This window comes from Aedes aegypti, chromosome 2 (assembly GCF_002204515.2).
Source record: "Aedes aegypti strain LVP_AGWG chromosome 2, AaegL5.0 Primary Assembly, whole genome shotgun sequence".
In the NCBI taxonomy this organism is placed as follows: Eukaryota; Metazoa; Arthropoda; class Insecta; order Diptera; family Culicidae; genus Aedes; species Aedes aegypti.
In genome coordinates, this window is record NC_035108.1 from 155735652 (window position 1) to 155760751 (window position 25100).

The following is a 25100-nucleotide window of genomic DNA, read 5'->3' on the forward strand; positions in this document are numbered from 1 at the left end:
CATAAGTTAGATCTAGATTTTTCTACCACGGTCATATGGGCACCATCTTGTTTGGCCCAATCCAGTTTAAGGGGGCAGGATCCGTCATTGATTTCGCAATTTTCAAAAGCAGTTTTTTCGTTCAAAATCAAGAAAATTTACATGAAAATGTGTACACTGTATTCTGATCCCCAACCGAAACACAGTGAACACATTTTCATCGAATAATTTTGAGCTTTGAACAGAAAAAACTGCTTTTGAAGTTTTGATGATGACGATGATTACAATGACGGAGCGTTGATCGTTAACTAGTGATGCTTCCCTTTGGGTCCCTATCAACTTCCTTTGAATGGTCCTTCAATATATTTTACATTCTAGACACTTAGATAACTAGGTATACGCCCAGGTAACCGATTAGCACTTAAATAAGCCGCGCAACAGACTGCTTTCAGCATTTGAATTGCTTGCAGCCATATTAAAGCAGTTTGATTGCTTAGCAGCCTTGAATCAGCAGAATCATTGCTGTTTAAAATCAATATGCTGTTGAAAAGCATTACCACTGCATTGATTGTTCCCGGTTCGTAGCAATTGAAATGGTTTTCAGTTACTGTACGAATGCAACAAAGGAAGAGTGCAGATAATATGTTACACTTGAAAACCATATTATTTCTCTCTCCCTCTTTTGCTCCGTTGTGGATTATACCATCGGAAGCAATTAGCGAAAGCGAGATTTTAGATAGCGCTCGCTCTTTTAAAAAATCTTATAGGATAATATTGACGTATGTGGGACAACCAAACATGTTTTCATACTTATTTTCTCATATAAAAAGTAGAAAACTTCCAGCAACCACAATTGCTGCTATTGGTATGCTAAGGGAGGTATTTAAAAAAAAAACAATATTGCCAGGAGGAGAAGCCACTTCTCTAATGCATTGTTTTTCAATGTCATCTTATCAGCAGGAATTAGCATTGAAAAATCACATTATCCATATCCTACTCGTAAATAGAACGCGACAGAAATGAACCTGTGCGAAAAAAAACCTACCTTATGTAGGGCACAAAATCACTGCTCTGCACCAACCCAGCTGTAGCCTGTCCGCGAAGCATCGCTATCGGATTCCTTGCTCAACAATCACCGGATCGTAATTTCAAGTCGCAACATACTAAATATGACCAAAACCTGAGGAACAATCCAGACCAGACACAGCAACGGCGAGACTAGAGAAAAAAGATGCCAATATTTTTTGTTTTGGTTTGCTCTTCTCACATGCATTACACTTTTTGACAGTCAAACGCAACGGTTTCTGACGGTGCAGCATTAAAGCAGTCCGTTATTTCGCCAAAACCTGCTATGAAGAAGCACTACTGGCAGCTATATGTCCAACAAGCATTAAATGCCTTGCCGTGGAGACGCATATACTGCTAAATGAAAGCTATTTTAAATGCTAATTGGTTACTTGGGCGGTATACTCTTCCAGAAGATCAAATTCTGTTGAAAAAAACATCGTTAATCCGTGCTACGAGATTGTTATACGGACATCAGTTAATTTCCATAGCATTAATTTCCTGAATTGATCATTTCAAATTATTTGGTGCGATATCTCAACGTCAGAAATATTCGAATCCAAAGCGGACGAAATGATTTGCATCAATGATGCAATATTTTAGATTAAGTGATCACAGGAGCATTGAAATGCGAGGACTCAAATTCATCATTACAAAATGAAATTGTTCAAAGACTACTTAGCCCTAGGACAGGACGTGACAGCTCAACTAAGGCTGCCTCGTTGTTTTTTTTTTTTTTTTTTTTTTTTTTTTTTTTTTTTTTTTTTTTTTAATTTCTTTATTAGTATCATTCCAAACATTACATTCATTTCTTATATCTAGGTGTTCTGTGTTATTTGACAACACTATCATCCTAATTTGGTAAAACAAATTTAAGATTTAATTAACATTTTGTTAACAACATATTACATTTCATTTGCCGTAGCAGTTCAGTTTTTTTTTACAGGTGAGTTGATTTCACCTGCTTATAAGAGAAAAAAAAATGTTTTTAATATACTTAACCTAACTTAACCTAAACATATAACGCATTAATCGTGGCAATAGAAGATTGTAACGATTTTTGCCTGAAATTATTAATGATTGTATTTGACATTTGTTCCAATGTTTCAACATTGGATATTCTATGTAACTCATTGGTACTATACCAGGGAGGAAGCCTCAGAATCATTTTCAAAATTTTATTTTGAATTCTCTGCAGAGCTTTCTTCCTGGTATTACAACAGCTAGTCCATATTGGTACAGCATACAACATGGCTGGCCTGAAAATTTGTTTGAATATCAACAGCTTGTTCTTAAGACAAAGTTTTGATTTTCTATTAATAAGGGGATAGAGACATTTTACATATTTATTACATTTGGCTTGAATGCCCTCAATGTGATTTTTGAAAGTTAAATTCTTATCTAGCATGAGCCCTAGATACTTAACTTCATCTGACCAATTTATTGGAACCCCTCTCATCGTGACAACATGTCTACTTGAAGGTTTCAAATAAAGAGCTTTTGGTTTATGTGGGAATATTATTAGTTGAGTTTTGGAAGCATTAGGAGAAATCTTCCATTTTGCAAGTATGAAGAAAAAATATCCAAACTTTTTTGCAATCGACTACAGATGACACGCAGGCTTCGTCCTTTGGCGGAGAGGCCTGTGTCATCCGCAAACAAAGATTTTTGACATCCCTGAGGTAGCTCAGGTAAGTCAGATGTGAAAATATTGTATAATATTGGTCCCAAAATGCTGCCTTGAGGAACTCCAGCTCTTACAGGAAGTCTTTCAGATCTGGAGTTCTGATAATTAACCTGAAGTGTACGATTTGACAGATAACTTTGAATTATTCTAACAATGTATGTTGGAAAATTAAAGTTTTTCAATTTTACAATCAAACCTTCATGCCAAACACTGTCGAATGCTTTTTCTATGTCTAGAAGAGCAAGACCAGTAGAGTAGCCTTCAGATTTGTTGGAACGGATCAAATTTGTTACACGTAAAAGTTGATGAGTGGTCGAATGTCCATGGCGGAATCCGAACTGTTCATTGGCAAAAATTGAATTTTCGTTGATGTGGGCCATCATTCTGTTCAAAATAACCTTTTCAAAAAGTTTACTGATGGAGGAAAGCAAACTGATTGGACGATAGCTAGAAGCTTCTGCAGGATTTTTGTCTGGTTTTAAAATTGGAACAACCTTAGCATTTTTCCATTTGTCAGGAAAATATGCTAATTGAAAACATTTGTTAAATATATCAACTAAAAATGATAAGCTACTTTCTGGAAGTTTCTTGATGAGGATGTAGAAAATTCCATCATCGCCAGGAGCTTTCATGTTTTTGAATTTTTTAATAATAGTTCTCACTTCTTCCAAATCAGTCTCCCAGGCATTTTCGAAAACGTTCTCTTGATTGAGAATATTTTCGAACTCCTGAGTAACTTCATTTTCAATTGGACTAGTAAGTCCTAAATTAAAATTGTGCGCACTTTCAAACTGCATAGCAAGTTTTTGAGCTTTTTCGCAATTAGTTAGTAATAATTTGTTTTCCTCTTTCAATGCCGGTATTGGCTTCTGAGGTTTTTTCAAGATTTTCGATAATTTCCAAAAGGGCTTAGAGCCAGGGTCCAATTGAGAAATTTTATTTTCAAAATTTTTGTTTCTTAATTGAGCAAAACGTTTTTTGATTTCTTTCTGCAAATCCTGCCATATAATTTTCATAGCAGGATCGCGAGTGCGTTGAAATTGCCTTCTCCTCACGTTTTTAAGACGGATCAAGAGTTTAAGATCATCGTCTATAATCACGGATTCAAATTTTACTTCACATTTTGGAATTGCAATGCTCCGGGCTTCAACAATGGAATTTGTTAAAGTTTCAAGAGCATTGTCAATATCAAGTTTAGTTTGTAAAGAAATGTTAACATCAAGATTGGAGTCAACATACGTTTTATATATATTCCAGTCGGCTCGTAAATAATTGAAAGTGGAGCTGATAGGATTGAGAATCGCTTCTTGGGATATTTGAAATGTAACAGGGACATGATCAGAATCAAAATCAGCATGAGTAATCATTTGGCTACAAAGATGACTTGAGTCGGTTAAGACCAAATCAATCGTAGATGGATTTCTAGAAGAGGAAAAACATGTGGGGCTATCAGGGTATTGAATTGAGAAATATCCTGAAGAGCACTCATCAAATAAAATTCTGCCGTTGGAATTACTTTGAGAATTATTCCATGACCGATGTTTGGCATTAAAGTCACCAATGACAAAAAAATTTGACTTATTGCGAGTCAATTTACGCAAGTCAGTTTGGAGCAAATTAACTTGCTGCCCAGAGCATTGAAAAGGCAAATAGGCAGCTATGAAAGTATATTTACCAAACTGTGTTTCAACAGAAACACCTAAAGTTTCAAAAACTTTAGTTTCAAATGATGAAAACAGTTGATGTTTTATACGCCTATGAATGATGATTGCAACTCCCCCACATGCCCCATCAAGTCGATCATTACGATAAACAAAAAAGTTAGGATCTCTTTTGAGTTTAGATCCAGGTTTTAAATACGTTTCGGTAATAACTGCTATATGCACGTTATTAACCGTAAGAAAATTAAACAGCTCGTCCTCTTTACCATTCAGAGAACGAGCATTCCAATTTAAAATATTTAAATTATTATTTGGATCCATTAGAAAAACGTAATCCAATAACAATTTGATTTGTAAATTTTACACCTACTTGGACTGCTTCAGTCATAGTGGTGGCTTTGAACATTGCATCAATCATTAGATTCAATTGTTCAGTTAGAAAATTAAAATCAGAGGCAGACATATCATCTGATGATTTCCCATTGGAATTTTCGGTAGACGAAGAAGCGGAGTTACCTGTGGCGGTAGGGTTTTTTCCATTTGATTTGAAACTAGTAGAATGGGTACCCATGGATCGAACAGGGGAGGAGTTCGAATTTCCTGCTACGATATCGGCAAAGGATTTACCGTGGGTAGTTACATTCGAAATAGAAAGATTCGAACGGCTACCCGACGGATTAAAATTAGTTTGTGACTGAGCATGATTATGATCTTCCTGATGGGTATGATTCATGATCAAGCGATCGTTAACTGAAAAATGAGCATTGTTCGATACTCTACCAGGCAAATTCCGGAAACGACCGTTATCGTAACGGATATTATCTTTCATCTGCCTGGCACGAGCCTCAATGACCTTTTTTCGTGAAGGACAATTCCAAAAATTGGACTTATGGTTAGCCCCGCAATTACAACATATGAATTTGGTGGTATCTTCCTTCACTGGACAGACGTCTTTGGCGTGAGAAGAACCTCCGCAAATCATGCATTTAGCATCCATGCGACAATTTTTTGTACCATGACCCCACTTTTGGCACCGACGGCACTGAGTGGGGTTCTGGTAATTTCCTCCAGGTTTCTGGAAATGTTCCCATGTCACACGGACATCAAACAAAAGTTTTGCTTTTTCTAAAGCTTTAATATTATTTAGTTCTTTTTTGTTAAAGTGAACTAAATAAAATTCTTGAGAAAGCCCTTTCCGAACAATGCCAGATTGGGTTCTCTTTTTCATAATGATTACTTGGACTGGGGAAAATCCAAGTAAATCATTTATTCCATTTTTGATCTCTTCAGGTGATTTATAGTCACTTGAGAGACCTTTCAAGACAACTTTGAACAAACGTTCAGTTTTGTCGTCATAAGTAAAAAATTTGTGCTTCTTCTCTTCAAGATGTTTGAGAAGAAGCTCACGATCTTTAAGAGTTTCCGGCAAAACGCGACAGTCTCCTTTCTTTGCGATTTGGAAGGAAACCTTGATTCCCCTAATGGAGTTCAAGATCTCCTGCCTAAATCCCCCAAATTCGGAACAACTGACCACGATAGGCGGCACTCTTTGCTTCCTCACTTGAATCAAAGAGCCTGGGCTAGAGGCTGCTTCGATTTGGTGTTCGGAAAATTTGTCTAGAGCATCGAACTGATTGCTCATTTCGATACAATTATTCATTTCACCCTTGGAAGAAACTTCGCATTCCGGGGAAGCGTCCTTTCTTCCATTCTTGCCACGTGTAGTGACAGTTTTAAAACCCACTTTTTTGGAAGGAAGTAGTGAATTCAGAGATTCACCCTTCCTTTTGTTTGTTGTTGATACCATGTTTAATTAATAAACGAAAGAAGACGTGACCTTCGAAAGGTTTTTTCCCAAGACGGTGTCCAAGAAGGATTACCACCGCTAGCTTTCGCCAACGGGTCCAACGAAAAATCGAAGGCACGGGTCCAAACAAGGATCGTAAAGGGATCAATAGTAGAAAAAATAGTACTGAAAAGTACTGTTTTAGTAGCACTGAAAAGTACCGTTTTTAATTTTAGCACTGAAAAGTACTGTTTTTGTAGCACTGAAAAGTACTGTTTTATTGCTTTAGGTAGTTTTTAAGAAAACTTCCAAGAGCAGAGAGAATTCGTGTACGCACAGCACGAAGGTACGATGCGCACTGTTGCCTCGTTGTTTGTCAGTCGATAGCCTTGACGATACTAAATCCAGTGCTACCAGCATCCTTGTGAACAAATTCACATACCAAGGTTCATAATTTGGTTGTTTCTTGCACGTTTCATTAAATTAGTACAAAAGAGAAAGCTAGCTTTCTTTAAAATCAGCTTTATATTCAGAACTGGCGTTATTTTTAAAGAGAATTGGCACAATTTCCACTATATTGTTCTAAATTAGGTATTTTCAATTCGTTTTGGCATTGTAGGAGCACTTGCGGTAAACTAAACATCGAATATAAATAGATTTAAAACCAAAACGGTTCAACGAAAAATTTCCAAACTTTTGATAAAAACTCTAATATATGAACTAGCAACACGGCCCGGCTAGCAACAAAGTGCCCTGTTGCAATCCAACTCAACGATGTGGAAGTACCTAAGTAACCAAGAAGCATTTGTAACAGCACTTATCAAGCATTATATACATCTAAAACGCAACGCATTAAATGCTCAGAGGACATATAGCTGCTGGTAGTGCAGCGCAAAAGCAGGTTTTGGCGAAATATAGGGCTGCTTCAATGCTACACCTTCAGAAACATTCCATTGTACTGTCAAAATAAGCGTAACGCATCGGTGAAGAGCAAAACAAAAATATGGTTTTCTACTTTCTCACTCTTCCACACACCGCCGTGGACGCTTTGCAGATTTTTGCTTCCTAATTTATAACTGGGATTCGAACATCTAATGCAAAGGTTGATAGCAGGCAATGTTAAGGATGTTCCTCCGCGCTTCAGGATGTGCTACAGGACATTCGATGAGAAGCATTGGCTTAATGCGCATTTTAAGGTACGTGAATACATTTGGTTACTGTGTGAAATTATCAACGATAGGTATCCATGGATATCATATCATTCATTGCAGAAAACCAGCAAGATTTAGTTTTGCTGGCCGATTTTCTATATTATTGACCCAATGTTATTTATTCATCTTTACTGACTTTACTTTATCACATTCATTATTCCAAAACTGCTGGTTTGGGTTCGCGTAGGAGAAAGAGATGTTTTACTTTTTGCACAGGAATTGACGGTTCCTTACGATATCATGCGTGAGTGCGAGTGAGAAATCTTTTATCTTCGTAATTACGAATGTCAACATAGATTCATAGAAACATTGAACGAGAGAGCGAGAAAGGATATGTTGGTGAATAAGTAACACATCATTTGTACTCTCCAAATTTAGCAATCGTGTGGCAATAAAAAAGCATTTCGATCGCTTAATTTCAAAAACATCCAGTGCAGTTGAAATGCCCATTAACAGCAGTACCAATCTACATAATGCACAATGCGAAATTTAAAATGACGTGAAATTTTCCTAACAGTTCTCCGTCTGGGACAAGACATGAATGCTATTAATAATTTATAACAGCAGGATAAAGTGAAAGATATTGTCAGTAAGATGCATTGGAGATCTGAGTCCTCATTTTTAAAGGTGTAGGTTACATTTCTGAAGTTTTCTGTCAGCAGAGAAACGGGATAATTACAAAACCATGAGCTCCGGAAAACCAAATGTGTGAAATACTTAATGATAGATTGAAGTGTTTATTACAACCATGTCATAAGTGATTTAAGGAATTTTGCTAGTCACTTGTTCGCTAAATTTCTTCGAAACATGTTCTGACGCTGTAGAGAATCAAAAAAACTAAAAATTGTTTAGAGCACTTTTGGCAGAAACCGTTGATTTCTCATAATCGGATAGCTGTAAAAGCTCTATTTGTTTTCGATGAATTAAAAACCAACCGGATCAAGTGAATATTTGCATGAGTTATTAGCTGATGATTCTATCCATATTCGAAAAATCTAGCTTTCAACTGAATGTTACTATTAGAAATAATGATTCGTTTAATTCTTGGACAAGTTTCTGATGTATTTGAATTGTTTTTTTATTACAAACCCTGAGTTCCTGGCTTACCCTTTTCCGTAGCTTCAGTGTATTCTTTCAGAAGATATGTCGGAGATACTTTCTAGTATTGCTGTGTGCGTTTGAAACGCAAATTTCTAATGCGGGAACACTGAACGCGGTAAGGTTTTCCACAAGCAATCCGATGCCAAAGATAGTTTTTTTTTGCAATTTCTCATCGTAATAGGCTGTTTTTCATCTCGCCAATCTGTCATGAAACGGCCTACTTTCCTGCACTGAAGTATGTAGTGCGGGAATAGTCATAACGCAACTGAAACCAGTGCTGAAATGATTCATTACGCAACGCTTTCTAATTACGCAACTGTTTTGAGTTGCGTAATGAATCATTACACAACATTTTTCCATAAATTATAAAATGATGGTGAATGCCTTTCGATATAATTTCTGATACCCTCAAGTGGTCCTCTACAAAATTGCAAAAACAAGTTGCAGAATGATGATTTTTACAGCACGAGTCGTAAATTTATTTTACGAGGCTTGCCGAGTAGGATAATTACGACGAGTGCTGTAAAAATCGAGTTCTGCACGTATATCGTTTTTTGCAATTTCGTAGAAGACCACTTGAAGGTATCAGAAATGATATTGGAATTACATTCACCATTATTTTACAATTTGTGATACATTGTTGTGTAATGATTCATTACGCAACTCAAAACAATTGCGTAATGAGAAAGCGTTGCGTAATGAATCATTACAGCTTTTCTCGCTCTGCAGGAAAGTAGGCCGTTTCATGACAGATTGGCGTGATGAAAAATAGCCTATTACGATGAGAAATTGCAAAAAAATGTTGTACGTAACTCGTTGCAGAACATTTATTTTTACAGCACTCGTCGTAATTATCCTACTCGGCAAGCCTCGTAGGATAGCTGTAAAAATAAACGTTCTGCAACTCGTTCCATCAACTACAATTTTTTGCTAGGTTGGCGGTGATATTGATAAACGTTGCTAGGTGTCCTTTGATTGTTTTGTTTTACCGCATTCGAAGCGCATTCAGTTAAGATTGCTCAAGAAACTTCACAATCAAAAGTACGTCCTGACAAAAGTTTACTCAAATGCCTCTGCCACAAAGATAGCCCAAAACCAGCACCCCGTTTTTAGGATTTTCACTACAAATTTCTCCCAGAACCCCGACAAAAAAATTTTCAAAGGTTCAAACGTCTTCGCAATACAGTAAGGACTCGCTTTTGTCAGATTCTCGATGATTTTTAGGCTGACATTTTACTTTTGTTCCTGTTTATCCATATTTGACGTGTAAATATTGATTTAAAAACAGTGTTACACAATGGACCGATGCACGAGTTCACTATTTGACGTTTGAGCGGTGCCGTGTTAGTTATGTGGTCATGGTAACTAGTGAATTTGGCACCGCTCAAGCGTCAAATTAGTGAACTCCTGTAAAGGTCCATACAGCCATTAAAAGAGGGGTTAATTAAAAAAAAAAGAAAATTAAGAAGATGTTAAGACCTACCAAATAAAAACAAAAAAACGGCAATTTTAATATGTTTGGAGGGTTATTCAAATCCATCGTTTTGGAGTTATAAAGCTCCAAAACATAAAACATATTTTATTTGGTAGGCCCTTTTTGAATAAACTACAAATAAACTATTTGACATGTAGGAACCATCTCCTCCCAATGTGATGGATTAAACTCAGGTGGCGATCTGCGCCACCTGAGTTAAATCCATCATATTGATCTCCTCCTATATAAACCTACGTACCTGATTAACAAGCTCTCAATATTATTTTTATCATCTCAATGTTCTAGCCCATAGTTTCCCAAACTGTGGGTCGCGAGCAAATTTTAGTTTTCATTTATTTTTGTCATTTCTGTATATCTTCTGGATTTTTGGCAACTGATTTGTAATTGTTTTCATTTATTCAATTGATAAATTTCAGCCTAATAACTGAAAGTAATTAATTAATACTATATAGCTGAGACGAGACTCGCGAAGACGGTCTTCTTTTTCTGTGATTGCTGAGTTTTTTCTTCTTCCACTTTGTGTTTATACCAATTATGCGCATGCTGTTCAAATCCTCACATGAACCTCTTAGCAAAAAATGATTGAGTTTGCATCACATCGAATCATAAATAGCCGTTTGAGTGAAATTTCATGCCAGCAAACATAGCAGACATTAGAAATAATTAATCTTCTGCTTAGATATATCAGCAACTTTGGAAAAAACTGCTCCGCCGCCTGAGGTTTTTAATAACAGTTTACTTTGAACACGGTAAAAAATCAGCACGTTCGATTGAATAGATTGATCACTTGACTCAATTCAAAACACTAATCACCATGATTTAAAGAGTTTCAACTTTGGATTTGCTCTACTGTCTCTAGAACTAGACTCTGAAGTGAAAAGTCGTTGATTTTGAACATCATGTCTTTTGTATGAGAGCAATCATTGACAGCTCGTTGTAGAAAGTAATTGAGATCAATTCGATCCCTTTCAACAGATGCGAGTTGGTGTCGAGGTAAGACACTAGACCTGCACTCCGAAGGTTGGTGGTTCAAATCTAGGTCAGGCGGAAATGTTTTTTTTTAACTTTTTTTTATTTCAAATCAAAACATGCAACGTTGAATTCAAGTGCTGTTACCTTGATTTTGTCAAGATTCAACAGTAGTGCAAATCCAAGTGCAGAACTATTGATAGCATGGTGCTTATTTTTTACCGTGAACACAATACTTTTCACTTTTTCAGCCATAAAAACGGTGGGCTGCATTTGACGTTTCGTGAGAGGGGAATCTGGGCTGCATATGACGTTGATATTTTTCCTCTTCGCGAGTCTCTCTCAGCTATATAGTAATCAAAATTATTTATTAATTATTTAACTAAAAATAATAATTAAAACTACATATTAAGGCGAAGTAGGCCATCATTGAAATTTGTACGCGTAATTCATCTCATGCTTTCGAATCAAAGAAAATCAGTTGGTTTTGCACTGACACACCTGGAAAAGTATCAGCATGCATCATGCATGTAAGCGCGTACACTGATACATTTTCAAGTCAATATAAACTATCAAGACTGAGTCATATCACTTTAAAATGCGAGCTAAAAAGTTATCATTGTTGCCAAAACGAATGACGGGCTACATAGCCTTAATAAAGATTTTCAATTGATTATTTTACTTAGGGTGATTCAAAGCTGAAACATTTGAACCTCTGTGTCTCAAAAGTTTAATCAACATAAATGGACTGTCTGCAATTTAACCACCAGGTATCAAAACCAATAATGTGTATTGTACTCCAAAAGAATTGCAAACATATAATGAATTATTTCAAATTACAGCTAATTTTTTTTGTAAAAAACTAACAAGAGCGGTGAAGTTACGTTCAGGATAAGTTGATTGATTTCAGTTTTGGCCACCTTGATAGCCGATCATTTTTATTTTATACATTTAATAACTATTCGAAAATGTTAATCTTATGGTGAAAGTACATTGAGTTGGACAAAAATTAATTACATGCAGGTTATGAATAAAAAAAATAGGACAAATCAACTGTAAGCAGGCGTTTGTCTATCACAACTTTTTATCGCATTTTATCCTGCTCCAACACCCCAAAGTAATGTAATGAAAGAACCCAAATGTTTATATTAAAAAAACATGTCTTCTTATTTTTTCCCCGGTGGGTCGCGGAAAATATGCCATATCGTTAGGTGGGTCGTGTACTTGAAAAGTTTGGGAACCTATGTTCTAGCCCATACTATCGTTTACCTATCAGTTTTTTTTTATTTTTTAAAGTAACCTTTTCTATCAAATAGTGAGTTTTTAGTAACCAGGTGAAAAATATATATTATAAGTGTCTAAGTCACTAAAAAGTGACTGGCTACCAGATCTGTTATTGGCCACCCTACCCAGCACTCTCTCGTTGCCATTCTACCGATTCTGTCGAGATCTTCTTCGTATCGGACTCACCTCTTTCTAGGGTTGGCTGCTCCCTGGCTGCAAGACTCGCGGGGAAGATCGCTGATTGTCTGGGTTGCACTCCGTGTTCCTCCTCTTCCTCCTTCGCCTTTCTATTTGTTGCGAATCGCAAACCAGAAACAGAAAGACCGAATAGAATATGCTTCCTCCAGTAATTTGCTTTCCCCGCCGACTATCCGAATGATGATGATGGTTTTTTTCTTGCTTTGATTTCCTCTGAATGCTTTCTCAATGCACTATATGTATGAAGCCTCACTTTGGTTGCGTTAGAACGGGTCAAAAAGTACCGCAAAAATCAATGGGACGGAGAAAACTGCGGCGTTAATTGATGACGAACTTCAGATGGATCTTGAATTCAGTGTATTACGCTTCCAATAACAGTTGTTACTCACTATCTGCTTCGAATTCGGTGGAGTAAAGCTGATTCTGTTTCGTGGTTCTTATTTTAACAATGACATCAGATGGGTTTCTATCCGATAGACAATTTTTTCTTCAGCTTCTTAGGTCAGAAACAAATTTCCTGCGTAATATCCAAGCTTCTATGAATCACAATTTTCTTTCCAAAGCGACCACCTACGACTGTTTCTTCACGGAATCTTGACTTTAAACAACAAGAACAGGACAAGTAATTGAAGCTTGATAATTTCACAAATAACTATTCCTTCTGGACACCTTTAGGCCTTATTCACACAGTGGCTTCAAAACTATCCTCTTCTCGGATCACAACACATGGAATCCCCTTGAGACAGACACTGAGCAGGAAAAATTTCCTCCGAATAATGACAGCCAGACAATTTTTCCGAGTTTTCACCCTCTCCCGTGTTTTTTATCCCACACACCGTCGATGTTCCGACCGTCGAATCTTGAACTAGAAATGGCAAAACTAAATTCGCTTCACTGCACCGTCCCAATCCTTCCTTCCGTGATGATGATGCAGCTCACAAGTCTCACAAACGGCACAGCGATTTACACAAGCAAAACGTATACCGGACCGGACACTATAGTTATACCGAACGGAGCAGAGATGACCCGCGTCTTCGAAACGGCACAAAATCCTAAACTGGACTGACTGATGAAAAACCGAACCGAACTGCAGGAGAACACAAGAGACGAGAGTTTGGTTGCGTGCGCGTTCAAAACAACGGTGGGTGGTGCATGCAGGGGGAGAAACAAAACTGCATCGGCGCTGTCAGTTTTGACAGGCGGATTGGGGGGATAGGACATTTTATATAAAGACACGCAGAAAAACAAATAAATCAAAGCCAACAATAAAAAATGGGCTCAAATTCAAATTCGGTTTCCTGCTGATTTTCGTATTGCGGAGATTATCTTCGGCGGCGAAGGTAGCGTGCAGAGTTTATTTATCAACTACGTAAGGGATTGTTCAAATATTACGTAACGCGACAGGGGGAGGAAAAGGGTCTTCCAAAGTGTTACGGTCCATGCAAAAATTTAAAATTTTCCATACAAAAGCTGTTACGTGGGGGAGGGAGGGGGGTCCAAAATAGGCAAATTTTGCGTTACGTAATATTTGAATGAACCCTAAAGATTCGATTTTGATGAAATAAGGCTATCCATGAGGACTTTCCACGATAGGACTGACCTGGGAGGCAGAGCTGCCAGATGATTTGATAGAAAATCTGTATCAACGAGGTTAAAAAACCTGTGTCCCATACAAAAAAATCTGTGTCCATACAAAAAATGTTGATAGAAAATCTGTGTTCCATACAAATTGAATCTGTGTCAGAATAAAAATATCTGTGTAATACAGAAAAATCTGTACATGTGGCAGCCCTGTGGGAGGGAGAAACCGATACGAAATTTCTGTACACAGCAAAAAATAATGTAATATTGCTCGATGTAATACCTTTGATGTAAAAAAAATCCGATGTAATCGGGTTTTTCAGATACACAATCATACCAATTCGATGTTATATTACATCCTTCTGAAATTACATAAAAATATAATTCAGTTTTTTCATTACGTTGGATATGTGTAATATTTACCTTAACAAAATGTGAATATTACACGCAAACAGCTGCAACCAAGTGATTGCCACTACATTGGGTAGAATCACACGAAATCGATGTGACATCACATCAGGGGGGGTATACGCAACGAGGTTCGCCTACCGTTCATGTTGTGTGGGTGTATTCGTTTAGCTCACAACGCTGCTAGACAACCCGCTGTTTGAGTGTTGAAATGCATCAGCATTTGTTATCTGGCATGGCCCGCGTTTCGACCTGTGCTGTTTGGGTCGGCCCGCGTGAGAGATGATGCTGTTTGGGACGGCCCGCCCGGGAGATGATTGTTAGGCGAGCTTTGTTTGTAGTTGACAGCCGTACACCCACCCTGCATCACATGCTTTTGAAATGCGATATTAAATCTTGCAACACTGCTCTGATTTTGTTGTGTTCGGCCTTGCGAGCGGCCATTTTCAGTTTGCCGCAAACGATGGATGCTGTTTTTTGGTAAGTTTTTTGCATTCTAATTAAACTATCTCGATTAATTTTATTATTCTTTGCAGGAAAATCATTGACGGCGTTGTTTTAAATTTCAATGAGGTAAGATATGTGAGAATCCTGGATCATCCTGGAGTTTCTTGTCGAAAGTGCATCTCGCGAAAAAAATTCTCTCCCGCAACTTTCGCGTGTTTCGTGGGACCATTTCTTGAAAGTTGCTGGGCTTGGAGCAAAGCGCCAACGACGTTGAAATTAAGAAAGCGTACCGCAAGTTGGCCCTACGATGGCACCCGGACAAGAACCTGGACAATCTGGAGGAAGCGGATCTGCAGTTTTTGCTGGTCCAGGCGACGCGACGTACGATGTGCTGTCCGATATTTAGGAACGGGCCTGGTGCAAAAATCATCGGGAGCAGATTCTGCGCGGAGGACATACAAATTATGAGAACAATTCGTTGGATATGTTCCAGTATTCAACGACTTCCTGCTACAGGTTTCGGTATGATTACGGAGGATTCTACGCCGTGTATGGAGAAGTGTTCCATACGATAGCCTCGGAGGAGATTGAGTTCGTGGAGAACGAGGAGAATTTTAAGGAAATTTCGAAGTTCGGCAATTCGAAGAACGACTACAAGACGGAAAGTTCGACTTTTCTACGAGAAGAACAAAAAGGTCCAGCAGAAGGCCAGAAAAGTATGAAACGAAGGCATTCGTTCGCTGGTGTTCGTGAAAAAACGAGACAAGCGGGTGCAGGCCTATAAAAAGCTGCTGGAGAAACGGGCCAAACAGGACATGATTAGGTCGCAGCAGAATCGGCTGGAACAGATCAGTCGGAAGCAGAAGGAGATTGAGGAGCTGCAGAGGAATTCGTCCAATGTGTTCAACGAGGCTTATGACGAGCAGTTGTGGTAAGGATTAGGATTGTAAGATGTTCCTTTGCCATAGTGGTTTTATTTATTTTTTTTAGTTTTTAATAACGTGGTGCCGTTAAGGTAAAGACGGTCTCCAAATAGCAAAGGTAACACACTAACATGGCTTCTCTCAATCCCACCTGACTGCAAGGACGTGGCCGTTATTGACCATTTAAAAATAGAGGCACTGAATTATGCACACTGAAGAAGATTATGGCCAATCCCAGCCAAACTTCTAGTTGATTCTTTGTGCATCTTAACTGGCTTCGGTCAATCACGGAATAGCAACCATTGATAGGTGTAGTCAGTCTAAGCCAGGACTGCCCAACGTACGGCCCGCCGGTCGCATTTTGTGCGGCCCGCGGAGGGTTCGAAGATTTTTCTCATATTTGGCCCGTTGACTATTCTCCCTGAGCTTGGGATTGTATTTTCCAGGGAGCGATGAGTTTTGATAAATTCAAGTTATGTATGATGTTCTGCCGAAATTTCGTTCAAATCGGTCCATACATAACTGAGATACAGTTTATCAAAATTGGTCATTTTGTATGGAAAATCGAAAAACTTGCAAATGTTTTGTCCAATAGTGTACGTACCGAACCGACTAAGACAGAACCTGCTTCTCAGATTAGTGTTCCTCAGTTTGCTTCTCAGATTAGTCTTCCACAGTTATTAACTCAAAGCTTCCTTTGTCAGATTACCATTTGGTGAGTCGAGAAAATTTCGTTTACGAAAACATCCTCGATAGGTGTGATTCAAACCCACAATCCACAACTTGGCCTTCTCGACCAACTGTCCCAGGAGTTCGTTCCCATATTCTATTACTTTTTGTTTCCATTTTCTTAAGAATTGCTTAGAAAAAAATGCTCCTGGGAATTATTTAATATTCCAACGTTTCATTTAGAAACTTTCACAGGGATTACTGCCCATAAACGCATGTCAGTCCCATGTTTGCTGGATTTCCTATTCACATGGGACAATTATGCTTTTATGGGCAGATTACTTCTTAAAACTTTTCTAGGGATCATCCTCTAGTTATTTTTCCAGATATTCTTACTGCGATTCCTTTAGTTGATGCTCTACACTCAGATCGATTATATAAAAAAATGAGTTGATGACTGTCAAAAACGACCTCTTGTGGATCAACACATTAGGTGTGTAATTTAAACACATGCTAAAAATATGTTTCTGCGATTATTTCTTCCTCTATGTTTGAAAAGTATATGACACATAAAGAAGCAGTTCATTGATCTCTGTGCGTCGTGAAGTTCGAAAAAAAAGCAGAAATCAGCACAATTTCAGAATGTGTGAAAATAACACGAAAGAGCTCGATTTTGTGTAACGTTTTTTTAAGAGAATAGGTAATTTTTCAAAGATTTCTGCAGGCATTCTAGCAAAAATCCGCGAGGCAGATTTTTTTTAGAAATTCGTTTGGGTATTTTTCCTTGACACCCAAAAAAAAAATTCATTGGTGTTGAATCAGCCTGGGCTTAGAATCTTCCTAATAATAAGATTTATAATAATAGACATAACAACCCTAATTGCGTATAATAATACCGCCATTTCGTAACCATTTCTTTAAAAAATCATTTACAGTTTCTTCCACGAGTTGCTTCAAAAATTCTCGAGGGATTATTCTACGAAACCTTTTAGGAATTCTTCAAGGAGTTCTTCAACATTATACAACATTATACCAAGAACTCCGCATGAAGTTCCTTCAGATATTTATCTAGGAATTTCTTCAGCATTTCATGAAGAAATTACTTCCGGGTACTTTCAAACATGTAGGGGGGCTGAGGGCAAGAAGGACACCTTAAGATATATAGGTTCAAATCATGGTTGATTAGCACAATTTTTGGAGATTATTCCAGTGTAGGGGCAAGCTCAGCTCTTGTTCTAAATGATGTTATCGATAGATTTCAAAAATATAAGAATTACATGATGATTTGAGATTTTTGAAAATGTCCCTTCTTATGAGGTTTTTAAACGAGGCACGGGGCAAGAGTGCCACTCGTATGGGGCAAGAAGACCACCAGAGCAAAATGCCACAAATTTTGTATACCGTGACATGCTCTATTACCGTGAGGTTAAAAAAACTCAAGTTTCAATCGATCAGATAAAAATAACGTATGATTATTTTCAAGTCTTTTATGTTTTATATAGTAGACCGTTTTATATACTTTGCATAAAAAATATGATTTGAACCATTTTGAAAATTTTAACCATAGTTACAGTTGATGTTGTTAAACATACCAGTGTTCCAAATACCGTGCATCTGACCCCGACTGCTGAGTCACATTTTGAAACATCTCTCAATTGAACGAACGAAGCGCATCAAAAATAAATCTTTTGTATCGAAGAACGTATTGAGGTTTGCATGATTGATTCGGGAAATAAAATATATATATTTCACTTCGCCATTTTGGAATTATAACTGAAACACGGTATTTGGAACACATAAGCAACCGTGCCCTAATACCGTGTATTGGCACCAGGCGATTACATTCTAACATTATTTTTGCTTGTTTGTGTGTGCAAGTTTAGTTCAAGTTTGTCATGGCTTTCTAAATACTACTTAATGTGCTAACGTTTGTGACAATCATTTAGAAAAATAAATAATATAATATGCTAGAAATCCACATAATTCCCAATTACACGGAATTAGAGCAGGTCACGGTATTATTATTTCCCCGCCTAAAGGATAAATTGTAGAGTAAGTAAAGATAAAAACTGAGGGATAAAAGTTGACTTATAGTTAAAAAGTAATTTAACGAAATTAATGTAGTTTTCATCTTATTTGACTGTAACAATAATAGTAAAAATTTTCAGAAACCATTTTGAATGTCCAAGAGGGTTTATTTTGATTTTATTTAGTAGGAAACATTGATTGAATGCAATATTAAACAAGAAAAATAAAAGTTCATTTGATTTTATATGAGAAAATTGCGGTGTCCCTCTTGCCCCATAAGACATACTGTTATTATATTTGTAAAATTTAATGTCAAAAGGATTTTTTCGTAAAAAATTCCTCACAGCTATATTAAACAATTGAAAATCATCAATACTGTGCGAAAAAATCAATATGTTTTGTATTTATTGGGAGTCAAACCTTGTTTTCCAGTCTTACATTCTTATAATATTTCGCATATTTTGCGTTGGTGAGTTAAAGACATTTTTCTATTTTTTGTACTAAACATTTTTAACTGTAATATTTACACAACCCTCAATTAGTACTCAATTTATACTTATCCTGCGTTAAACATCAAAAAATTGATTTGAACTACGTGAAATTAGAGGTGGCACCCTTGCCCCGGGTGTCCTTCTTGCCCCATGTCCCCCTATTGATTAATTTCTCTAGTAAAGCCCCCAATGGATTCTTCAAAAGACTTTATGCCAGCAAATAATACAGCAATTGTTAATAATTCTTCCAGTATTCCGTCTGATAATTTTCAAGGAGTTCTTTCAGACACTTCAGTTGGATATATTGAATCCAGATATTTGATTGATTATTTTCAATAATTATCTTAGAAAGTTCTAGAGAATCCTCCAAAACTTTCATTATGAGGTTCTTGCAGGAGTTCATTAGGATTTTTTTCAGAAGTTTCAACAGAAATTAAATTAGAATTATCTTCAGAAATAATTGAGACATTTTTGGAACAATTCCTGGGTAAATTGTGTGAAACAAAATCTGAAGCTATTTTAAGATAAATTCTTGGTTAAAATCTTAAAGCGAAGTATGCACTTCAACAGAAAAGTGATCGCCTATCTCGATGCGTGGGAAATTTCTTGCAAGAAATGCTCAAGAAAAGCATTTTTCTTTGAACGCAGAACGCAGTTGAAAAGAAATGTCAATTCAAATGGAGCTCACTGTATAAAATTTGTTGACCATTTCTTGGGCAGAAATTTTTACTTTTCTTGAGCGGAACAGCATAGTTAGCTTAAAGAAAACCATAACGAAAATTGTAAAGGAAATTTTAAGAAATCGTATATTTGTAAAAGAATTATTACAAAAAATCTTGGAAGAGTTCCTGAAGGACATGTGATTTTGCTTGAGAATTTTTTGAAATAGTTTATGGAAGGCTTCCTGAAGAAATTCCTGTTGTAGGATTTCTGGAATTATTCCCAAGCACCAGGTTTGATTCTTAAAGGATTTCTTCTTGACATAACATCCCTACGGTACAGAGCTTGGTTCTCAGCTTAGTTCTCTAAGAGTACTTCCAAAGTGTATTATTAAGAGCTTTTTTTCCAAAGTTTCATAACAAATACGAAGATACCCTAGAAAGTCAAAAAATTACCATTAAGAAAAGATCCTGGACCAACCGGGAATCCAACCCAGTTACCTTCAGCATAACTATTTGGCAGCTGGGGACATCATCACTGCTCTAAAGAAGGATCCTAATTCCCAAAGGTATCTTGAACGAAAAATTTGAAGGAGTTGCTTGGGAGCTGTGTAAATAAAAACATTGAATGATCTCCTGAAGAAATTTTCGAAGTAATATCTGAAAGAATCTTAGGGCAAATACCCGATGGTGAAATAAGAGAAGATCGTTATGTCAAGAGGAATTAAAAAAAAAGCTCTAGGAAATATCTTTACAGAAATGTCTGGTTGGATTATTGGAGAAATATTTATAAAAAATGTTTTATCTTTGTTTGGTTTCTGCTTCTTTTATGTGGGTCCAGTGTGTTCGTTTTTTGGAAGCATGCAAAATAAATATATTTTCTAGTTTTAACTTTTAAGACGCTTAGTCACTACCAGTTGTGTGGGATTTCTGAAAATATTTGATAATGAGTAGTTTTAGTTCGTATTCTCCAAAAAAGTTGAGCAATTTCATAAGGTATTAAAAATTAGACTTCAAGAAAATTTTGATACAAAAAAAGTAAAAGTAAAGCTCCTGGAAGAAATAAAAAAACTTGCAGGGTATTGTATGAAAACCCTTTTCAAACAATTCCTCGTATCTTGAATTAAAAAAAAAACTGTGAATGGATTCCTGGAGGTATTCAAAAAATCCTGAATTGAATTGTGAAAAAAAAATCCAAAAGAATTATTCCAAGAGGAACTCCTGAAAGAATTCCTGGGAATTTGAGAAGAATTAAATAAAAAAAAAATGAAAACCTTTTGGCGAACTCGCCAAGGGCGAAAAGCTACTCAAATAAAGATAAAGAAAGAAATTAAAAATTGAATTTAGTATCATACAATTTAATTTCACTAGAATGTGTATCCTTTGACAGATACAAATTTAGTACTAAGTACTAAATTTGGTTTTCATTTATTATCCGGTATTCCACTACACAACACAGCTTGAAAGATTTATAATTAAATTGAGAACTTATAAAAAAATAATCAGGGGCCCAGATAGCCGTAGCGGTAAACGCGCAGCTATTCAGCAAGACCAAGCTGAGGGTCGTGGGTTCGAATCCCACGGGGTAGGAAATTTTCTCGACTTCCTAGGGCATAGAGTATCTTCGTACCTACCACACGATATACGCATGCAAAAATGATCATTGGCACAGTAAGCTCTCAGTTAATAACTGTGGAAGTGCCCATAAGAACACTAAGCTGAGAAGCAGGCTCTGTCCCAGTGGGGACGTAATGCCAGAAAGAAGAAAAAAAAAATAATCAAGGATCCGTGGAAGAATGAAACTTTTAGTTTTTGTAGTAAGCATCTAACACAGATGAAACATCACAAGCAATTTAATATGTTACTCAAGGAAGAATTCATATATGAATGTTAGAAGAATTGAAGTATCTAATAGCTTTAGAAGCAATTCCCTGAGAAATACCAAAAGTAGCCTACGGAACAAATTCATGAGACACCTCCAGATGGAATTTACGATAAACCTTTGGACAAATTCACCAGAACATCTTGTAGGCATTCCAGAAGGAACCCTGACAAATTCAAAAATATAATATCTTGATCAAGTTCGAAAGCAATTTCACATCGAGCTCCAGGAAAAATCTGAAGCCTGTAAAGAAATTAAAAAATGAGAAATTAAAAAAAAATCTTTGTAAAAAATCCTGGGGAATCCCTGAAGAAATCTCGCGTAACATTACTAAAGGACCTATGTACAAATGAGAGATTCTCTCCTCTCTCGTTCTCTTTTGATTATAACAGTGGAATACTAAAGATTTTGGAAAGTTTTTCATTATAGATCGAAAGTCAATTTCCTTGACTAGCGTTTCATACAAAAAAAGCAACAGAAGAGATTAATGTGACTCAGTTATTCATGAAAGAGAAAGTAAACAAAGAGAGCCTCTCAATGTTAGATAGGTCCTTTAATAATGTTACGCGAGAAATCCTCAAATTCTGAGCAAAATCAAAATAATATTTTTAAACAATTCATAAGGAACTCTTAGAAGAAATCCTAAAGATTATTCTTGAAACATTCCAAAAACAAATCTTGATGATGCTTCCGGAGTAATTGAAAAAAGCATGTCTCATTAGTTCCTTGAAGAAAAACCATCAAGATCTCTAGAACAAATTTAGCAAGGAACTTTACAGGAGAAATTGGAGGAAAGTTCTAATTTCGCTGATTCATAGGGGTATATATATTCCTGGGTCAGTAAGTCATCAGTATCTGTGTTTTGTAATATTCGTGGCAGATTATGGGTTGTCCATAATCCACGCGGTCTTATTTTTTATATTTTTCAGACTACACTCTCATCTCCTCAAAGTAAATTGTATTATTGGAGAAATCGTAAAACATTATTTCTGGATGTTCAAGGATATAGATTTATAAATAAAATATTTTAAAGGATTCGTTTTTCTAATATCTATAAATTCCCATATAGTTTTTGTATCCTTAAAGAACTTTGTAGGATTCTGGACTGATCTCGTTTATAGTCATGAGTTAGTTTATAATCTATAATCATTTATAATGTGATAATTAAGATATTGAAAAACAATAAAATTTTGCTATACTTAGTAAAATTTGCTCTTTCGATCAAGCTACGGAAACCTGTGAGTTTTTAATCGCTAAACAACCTGGAAATGAAAAAAAAAACGAATGGATGGATTTCAAAAGGAACGCCTGACAGGATTTAAAAAATAACTCCTCTATTGTTGTTATGGAGAAAATTCAAAAGAAATTAACAAATAAATCCTAAATACTTAATTTATTCTAGGTGGAACAATTTCATGAAGAAATTTTAGATTAATTCTAGAAGAAGCTCTTGCTGGATTTACCAAAATAAAACTGGTAATCTTATGGAACAACTCTAAAAGTAACTGTAGGTTCGAATTAAATAATTAAATCCAGAAAAAAACATTTGATGAATAACAGAAATGTTGTTCTTTTATATAAATTCAATTTGATAACAGTACACAGAAATTCATGGAACATGCAGATTTACAAAACAGTCGTAGAAAACTAAAAATAAATTTCACAGCTTTTACGAACCATGTGAGAAGCCTGAGTATTTCTGGATTAACATTTGCGTGTTTTAAAAATTGTTTAAAATTATTGTTAGAAATTTGTGGTAAAAACTAAAGTTTTGTAGGAATTTTTGAGAGTCTTTGAAAATATTAAAATTATTTTTAGATTTAGAATATCATGAGAAGAAGGAAGAGGAATGTAGTAGAATTCCCAAAGTGTTTTTCAAGAGAAAATTAACCTGAAACAGATTTCATCCAAATTACCAGAAGATAAATCCCTTGCGAAATAGTTTCAAGTATTTCTAGACGAGGAAATTCTAGAATTTCCAAATTACCAGGATTTTTTTAAAATTTGCCAGAGGGTTTTCTGAAGCGGGTTTGTTGAATCTTTGCATCTAATAGCAAAGAAAAAACCTTGAAAACTCATATTTCCGTAAAACATTCGAATAGAACTTCCGTTTAAACAACTACCTCGAATGTTTATTATATATTGATCTATTGTAGTGTACTTAAATTATATATATGTATGTATAATTCATTAATATATTATTTTGTTATTTTTTTTAGATCGGTACGAAAAACTTGAACGAGCTCTGCGATTCATTTCACTGTTGGCTGAAGGAAACTAATCACTACCTGAATTTAATCTCTGTCCACTGCGGGTTCTGATGCGCTCCAGTCGTTATACTACATTATTTAAACGTTTTTAAAGCAATAAAAATAGAATAAATAATAATGTAAACTTATTAATTTATTTTTTTGAAACATATTTTATCTCACTACCATCAAATTCCTTTCAATGGTTGATCAAATTGCTTTAATCGATTCCAAAAAAATTTAAGACTCAATAACTTAGTCTGTGGGTTAAACCCAATTTAACATCATAAACTTTATTTAAAAGCGAAAAAATATTAAAAAGCAATTTTATTCAACCATTGAGCAGAATTTGGGATCGCTTTATTTCGCACGGGGGATTTGGGATTGCTAAGATTACATAGTTTTTATATTACACCGCATCGATTACATCGTATTTTGTACGTCGAATATATTACATCGGAAAAATTACATCGGTCGCTTTCATTACACCAATAGACCGCGAGTACGTCGGGCTGTGTAATATTCCACAACCGAGGGAATGACTTGGTTGCAGCAGTTTTGATGTAATATTCAACAGCTTTTTTTGCTGTGTACGTCATAGTGAGCCGAGATTCTGCTGTCACGAACTGTCACTGTGAGCCCAGATCTTAAACAACGGACAAACATGGAAAAAGCGCGTAATTGATCAAAACATATTTTTGCATTTCATCAAATGTGACAAAAAATCGATTGATAAGCTATTCATTCCTATTCAAAAGTAAAGTCACGATACCACCTTTTATTCTGATTGAATATAAAGTATTCAAATACGCATAATTTTACTTTTTCTTATAAAGTCGAAAATAAAATGCATAGAAAACTTTAGCCCTTTTTTCATGTTAGTCCGAAAAGTTCGAAGGTACACAACAAAAGAAAACTAGCGATTTTCATCAAGTCTGCCTTGATTGTCGTTGGCAAGCTGGAGTTTTCTTGCAGTTTGAAAAAAAAATGTGTCATATTTCGTGTGTAGTATCGGTGCCTCCCTCCCAATGAGAATATATACTAAGGTGTGGAAGAAGAAGCAATGGCTGTGTATTAGTAAAGAGAAAAAACGTAAACAAAAATAACTACGTCACTAATTTACACGGCTTCTTATGGGAGCCCGCTCGCTTGTAGTGGTGAAACATTTTGCACCGTACACGGATGGCATGCACACTAATAGTCTTTTCCTCACCTCGGTATATATTCTCATTGCCTCCCTCCCAGGGACTGACAGCTAAAAGTGTACATGTAACCGAAACGGCAGGGTAAACAAAGCATGGGGGTGTTGCCGGAGCTTTACATTTTC

At 36.2% G+C, this 25100-nt stretch overlaps 1 protein-coding gene across 5 annotated transcripts in view; it reads right to left on the reverse strand.

Moving 5' to 3' along the window:
• The window catches only part of LOC5566042 (WD repeat-containing protein 47), a 330929-nt gene extending 317383 nt beyond the window's left edge, over nucleotides 1-13546 (reverse strand). The window contains exons 1-2 of one of the 5 annotated variants that reach the window (XM_021842872.1): nucleotides 13273-13545; nucleotides 12425-12953 (exon numbers count right to left, since the gene is read on the reverse strand). The gene's annotated coding sequence lies outside the window, so the exon portion shown is untranslated. Of the gene's footprint in view, nucleotides 1-12424 lie in introns of all 5 variants that reach the window. The other 4 variants (XM_021842873.1, XM_021842875.1, XM_021842874.1 and 1 more) reach the window with 4 other exon arrangements.
• Nucleotides 13547-25100: the final 11554 nt, after the last annotated feature.